We start from the raw sequence: 6493 nt of genomic DNA on the forward strand, positions 1-6493 counted from the left end.
TTACTGTGGCCGCATACTTGACATGGAGAAGACTGACTGGACGGAAAAACTGGGGTTGAGTATCACCTGCAGGCTGAGCAGTGCGTTCTAATACTCTTTCGAGCATAGTCAGCACCCGTTCCAACGCACCTGACTCTGCAGTACGATCATTTGAGTTGGCAGAACTGACAGGAGTAATTTTGACAGTGTTCACTTGCCTACATTCTACTTCAGGCTCTGAATGGTCAAGTGCTGCTGTTGCAGTAGCAATCTGGAAAGCTTTTGCTTTAGCCGCAGTACATGTGGTCTTTTCACTTGATGCTCCCTTTGATGCTCATCAATGGCCTCCTGCACCTCAGTGAGTGTCCACTTGTTGGAGGGCTTACACTTGAAAACACAGGCGAGACTAGGATCAGGGCAATTCCTGATAACATCATTGCTATCTCTGCATCCAAGTTATTCAAGCTGCTTCTTGATCTTTCAAATGCCTGTCAACATTTTCAGCAGCTGTGTTAAGTCTGACCCAATAATCCACTGGCGTCTCATTAGCTATTGGTTGAGTAGCATAGAAATCAGCCAGTGGCAAGCAAGACCCTGGAATGTCGCTAAATAGCGCCTCGAATGTTATAGACTGCGTCAGGGCTTACAGGTGTGGTAGGGCTACTCTTAAGTCCAATCTTTACAAGACTCTTCGCCTTACCAAGCAGGTGGTTCAGGATTTCATCAGTCTTTTCTCCAGCTGAGAATCCTTTCTTGCGTAAGTAGACTTCCATCAACTCTATCCACTCATGAACAGAAATCCTATCATCACCGTCACCACGATAAATAGGGGGCTCTTTAATGTCTGATTTCATCACCAAACTCATTTTTGTGAGATCAACCACTGTGCTGGGTGCCTCATCCTGCTTACACTGTGTTTGTGAAAGCTTCTCCGGAGTGAAGTGAGATCCACTGTGTAACAAACGGCTGGTAATGGCTTCACCTATTTGGCTCCCTATTTCACCAATGAGATCGCGTAACTGCTGCATGGTACTTTCATTATTATTTATAGGAGTAGAAAACTGGGGCTCCAATGGAGGTATTTCAATAATTTCCTCTGTCTCTGATGACCCCTCATAAATCATTTGAGTATCACTCTGGGCTAAAGATCCTCTGCCACGCCCAGCTACTGGTGTGAAAACATTAAAAGTGTTATGGCCTCTGCCTGCCATGCTTCACACAGTACAAACCAGTGATGTAAAAAAAAATATATAAACCAAAAAGGGTTCCACAATCCACAAAAAAACTTTTATCAAACTGATATAGTGATTTGAGTGATTGATTAAAGTCTCTGCGTTCAGAAAAGTGATCGTAACCTTAACAGTAATGAACAGGATCCACAGGTCGACCAGCTTGATGACGTCAGCGTCACTTGCGCACAGCTGAACCCTCGGCGGTCGGCAGTGGCTAACCAGTGAATCCGGGTCACGGCACCAGATGTAACAGATGTAAAATGACCACAGCAGGAACCAGGATTTACGATGCTTTATTCCTGTTTAAAACAAAACCATGTTCAGCGACAGCTCCCGGCTCTGGCTTTCCCACGCACACCTCCCCAGCGCAGCTCGGCGCGAACTCAGAGGAATTGGATAAAGCCAATTAAAGTTCACAAATAATAATAAAATGAAATCTACATTCATAAAAACAATTAAAATAAAATCGAAATCTGCCCAAAAGTTACAAATTTCCATCACAATATAAAATATACAACAACCGGGTAACATTTTAAAATAACTCACATACCTGTTTAAAACAAAACCATGTTCAGCAACAGCTCCCGGCTCTGGCTTTCCCACGCACACCTTTACCATCCAGCAGAACAGAAAAGATATATAAAATAACCATGTTACTGGATAAACCGAATAAATGTAAGAAACCGTGGGAATTAAATACCCAGAACGGCGCTGTGCTAAACATCAATAGGACAAACAACTATTTACAACTTATGAATCGAGCAGCATACCCTTTCTTTATACAACGTTTTGAATGTTTTAATCCACAATTGCAAGACAACTGTGTGCGCTTACCTCCCCAGCGCAGCTCGGCGCGAACTGAGGAGACGGCGCGAACTCACAGGATGTGACACAGAAACAGGAAACAAGAAAATAAAAGCTTCTCCATCAAAATAAAATACAATTCAAAACCCAAAGAAAAACAAATATACATATATAATGGGGATGGATTTGGAACCACACTAGAGTCCAAAAATAAAAACAGTATAAAACAGAAATAACCCACAGCAGTACAAAGGAGACAGCAATCATGCGTTTGAGAAGGTTCACCATAAAAAATAAAAAACTATAAATTTAACTCGGCTACACGTGCGTGTGATTCTTGGGGAGTTTGAGTCTGTTGGATACCATTTTCAAACTTTTAATAAGAATGTTTAAACTGATTTGCCTTGGTATGATTCAATGAATTCACGTTTAAGGCTTTTATGATGAATTAAATAAATTCTGTGGTCAAATGACTTTGGTTTAGTGTAGTATAGAGACAGAATGTGTATTTTTAAATTCTAATATAGAAATATTTAAGCAGTGGGGAATCTAGATACAGCCGGAGAAGGATTTGAAAGTGTGAAGCCCAGAAAACAAAAAAGGTTAACTGCCCTCTGCTGGACAGACACTGATAGAACAACTAAAAGTTCCATATTTGTCGTCTCCGACTATAACACGGTTTATGTGAAACTTAATCTTAAGAATATGGAGTTTCACATCGCTTTCGCAGAATATAGGGATAAATAAAAAAAATATATATATATCCTAAATAAAACAGGATATATATATATATTCTGTTTCATTTATTTATGATAGATAGATAGATAGATAGATAGATAGATAGATAGATAGATAGATAGATAGATAGATAGATAGATAGATAGATAGATAGATAGATAGATAGATAGATAGATAGATAGATAGATAGATAGATAGATAGATAGATAGATAGATAGATAGATAGATAGATAGATAGATAGATAGATAGATAGATAGATAGATATGAGCGTGGGGGGGGGCAAATGGGGCTCGTGAAGAATCCATGAAGCTAGACAACGCTCCAATGGGCACAGCGAGGTTGCCGGATGATGAGGCTGGAGAGCCAGCTGTGAGCTGAGACATACAGAAGTGAGCAACCCTAGCGGACTGGTGACGGCGTTCTCCTGGAGGTGAGCTAGAAAAGATGATCCGGTCAGAGGAGTCCACGAGGAGATCAGCAGGGCTGACGAGAGTCAGTGGTGGGAAGAAAGGGATGGAGGATTGAAGAGAGGCCAGGATAGGGGCAGCTGAAAGTCACAGGACAAACAACCATGCACACACACACACCTAGGGAGAATTTGGAGAAGCCAATTAACTTGACAGTCATGCTTTTGGACTATGGGATGAAGCCGGAGTACCCGGAGAGAACCCATCATACACAGGGAGAACATGTCAACTTAATAATTAATTATCCATCAATTTTTGGTACACCCATGTCCTTGCTGGTGCCCATCTCCAGCTAACGTTCCGGGCAAGAGGTGGGGTCACCCTGGACAGGTCGCCAGTCTGTCACAGGGCAACACAGAGACAGACAGGACAAACAACCATGCACACACACACACTTACACCTAGGGACAATTTAGAGAGACCAATTAACCTGTCAGTCATGTTTTTGGACTATGGGAGGAAGCCGGAGTACCCGGAGAAAACCCACGCATGCACAGGGAGAACATGCAAACTCCATGCAGAAAGACCGGGGCCGGGAATTGAACCCAGGACCTTCCTGCTACAAGGCAACAGCTCTACCAACTGTGCCACTGTGCAGCCCACATTACAATCAAAGTATCTAGACTTTTTAGAACCAGTACCTCCAAATGAACCACCCAATTCAGGGGATGCTGCAGGTAACCAAAGAAACCCCAAAATTACAGGTAAACAACCTGGTTGTCCATTACAAAAAGAAGCAATACATTCCAGGTGAGTAATGTCGTTTTCTCTTCATGGCAGGAAAGAAGGTCCAAAAGAAGTGAAAGTGACAAACCATCCGTAAAATTGTATTTAGAACCTCCTCATCCTCTTACATGCCGAACCCTTAGAAACTGCATGATAACAAAAACCTCTGTCCATCCGTCCATTTTCCTCTGCTGTTTCTGGGTCATGGGGTAACAGCTTCAGAAAGGAGGCCCAGACTTCCCTCTCCCCAGCCACTTCTTCCAGCTCCTCGGGAGGAATCCCAAGGCGTTCCCAGGCCAGCCGAGAGACATCGATCCTCCAGCGTGTCCTGGGTCTTCCTTGGGGCCTCCTCCCGGTGAGACGTGCCTGCAACACCTCATCAGGGAGGCGCCCAGGAGGCATCCTTACCAGTCGCCCGAGCCACCTCAACTGGGTCCTCTCAACTTGGAGAAGCAGCGGCTCTACTCTGAGTTGCTCCCGGATGTTGTAGATTCTCACCCTATTTCTAAGGGAGAGTCCAGACACCCTGCAGAGGAAACCCATTTCGGTCGCTTGTATCCGTGATCTCGTTCGTTTGGTCATGACCCAAAGCTCATGATCAAAGATGAGGTGGGAAAGTAGATCGACTGGTAAATCGACAGCTGTCTCTCTTTCACTCTGCTCTCTCTGCACCACTACAGACCAGTACAGCGCCTGCTTCACATCAGACTCGGCCCTAATCCACCTGTCGATCTTCTGCTCCCTTTTTCCCTCATTTGTGAACAAGATCTCCAGATACATAAACTCCTCCACTTGAGGCAGGAACCCTTCTCCCAATCTCTCCCAGAGAGGAGACATTCCACGTCCCAAGAGCCAGGTTCTGCAACTGAAGATCAGGTCGACGGGGAACCCTCCCTCAAGCACCATCCAGATTCAGAAGAGGACAGAACAGTTTAGGACAGAAGTTTTGAACATACAATGAAAACAATGCCTGCAGCTGCCCCAAAACCCAACCCGTTCATAAAGGACTCTCCACAATCTGTCAAAAAGCTCCACATACTCCAGCTTGCACGCTGCTGCTGCGGCACTTCTCGATTCAAATTTTGAAGAATCGCTTCCACAATTTCCTCTTCATCCGACTCATTTAAATTGTAAGACCTTTTAATAGTCTTCATCAGTTCCGCTATTTCTCCTAGCAACTCCTCTGTGGTCAAATCTCTTACCCTCCTCCTTTGAACCCTTATGTAGAATTCCTCAATTTCATCTCTGACGTTATTATCCATGTTAAAAGTTTTAAGTCTCCTCCAGTCTTTCTCCAGTGCTCGAATGAAAGATCTTGGGAACGTTCAAGTACTTAGAGACAGTTTTATGATGTCATAACAAAAGAGAATGATATTGTTACATCACAGAGAGAGTGATGTCATAACTGACATACATTTGGATTTGCATATATTTATGCATTTTATAAAATATGTTGATATGGTTTTCTTTTGCATATTATTGAAATATGTTTAATCTAGGTCATGCTAGTTCTGCTATTATATTGTTTTTGTCATGTTTTAGTTTGTGAGAAAGTGTGGTGGGAATTTAACATTATGGCTCCTCCTTGCAGGAACTTGTTTTATGCCAGACACTGACCTTACCTCGATGCCCATTGTGTTTTACCCAGGGATGAAAGTAGTTTTAAATTCTTGGGGGTACTATGACAAAAAATATATATATGTGTTCAAGGAGTCGGACCAAATGTGGAGGCGGGCCGGATCCGGCCTGCGGGCCGTAGTTTGGGGACCCCTGGGTTAGGTGGTCCCCAAACTAAAGCTTTGTGTGCTTTGGAGTTTCAGTGCTGATGAACTTTTTTTGAAGCGATAAAAGCTAGTAGCTCTTGAATTGCTACAAAATAAAGCTGTATTTCCTCCCTCAGCCCACCAGCTGCAATGTTGACACCTTGAGATGCCATGAGACCTAAACTCTGAACATCATGGCATGGAGTGCATCCCAGTTTTCCATGTCTGGCATATAACCATTCATTTTAGCTTTTAAACTGGTTCTATTGATCCTGTGTCCAGACAGATGGATAATAGCCCAGCATCATGACCTGTTTGTTCTGAAGATCCTGCAGCTTCCACCACATCTGCCTAACATGGCGCCTCCTCACCCTGAATCTCATACTGACAGGATGAACCACAGAGCTCTGTTACGTTAAAGCTCATCTTCTGAAGTTGGGATATTTTTCCTCCAACAGGTTCCAGAGGAATCACCTCAAACCAGATGTTGGACTGGATTTTATTTCAATGTCATTTGTGAATGTTTCTCATTTTCAACAGTGGAGCTATAAATGTTGAAAAAGGTTATTGTTTTGGAGAAAATCTCATCAACATCAATGTTTCCACTAAATAAGAAGCAAAAAAAAGTTTGATAAAGGAAAAGCCTCTCAGGCTCTGAGCTTATACTGTTATCACTACGTGTTAAATACTCTGTGTATGTTAACGTAGATCAACAGTGATAGAGATTTTTTGGTATTATCATTTTGTTGTTACTTTAGTTCATATTCAGTCTAATGTTAGTCA

The 6493-nt window shown here is 42.9% G+C and overlaps 1 long non-coding RNA gene across 1 annotated transcript; it reads right to left on the bottom strand.

The window, feature by feature from the left end:
• Nucleotides 1-1248: 1248 nt before the first annotated feature.
• Nucleotides 1249-2051, bottom strand: LOC145549149 (uncharacterized). The gene is made up of 2 exons (XR_014085121.1): nt 1982-2051; nt 1249-1820 (listed from the first exon to the last, which is right to left on the bottom strand). It is a non-coding gene; the product is annotated as an uncharacterized LOC145549149 (long non-coding RNA).
• Between the last annotated feature and the right edge of the window lie 4442 nt (nt 2052-6493).

This window comes from Poecilia reticulata, chromosome 2 (genome assembly GCF_904066995.2).
Source record: "Poecilia reticulata chromosome 2, P_reticulata-male-v2, whole genome shotgun sequence".
Classification (NCBI taxonomy): domain Eukaryota; kingdom Metazoa; phylum Chordata; class Actinopteri; order Cyprinodontiformes; family Poeciliidae; genus Poecilia; species Poecilia reticulata.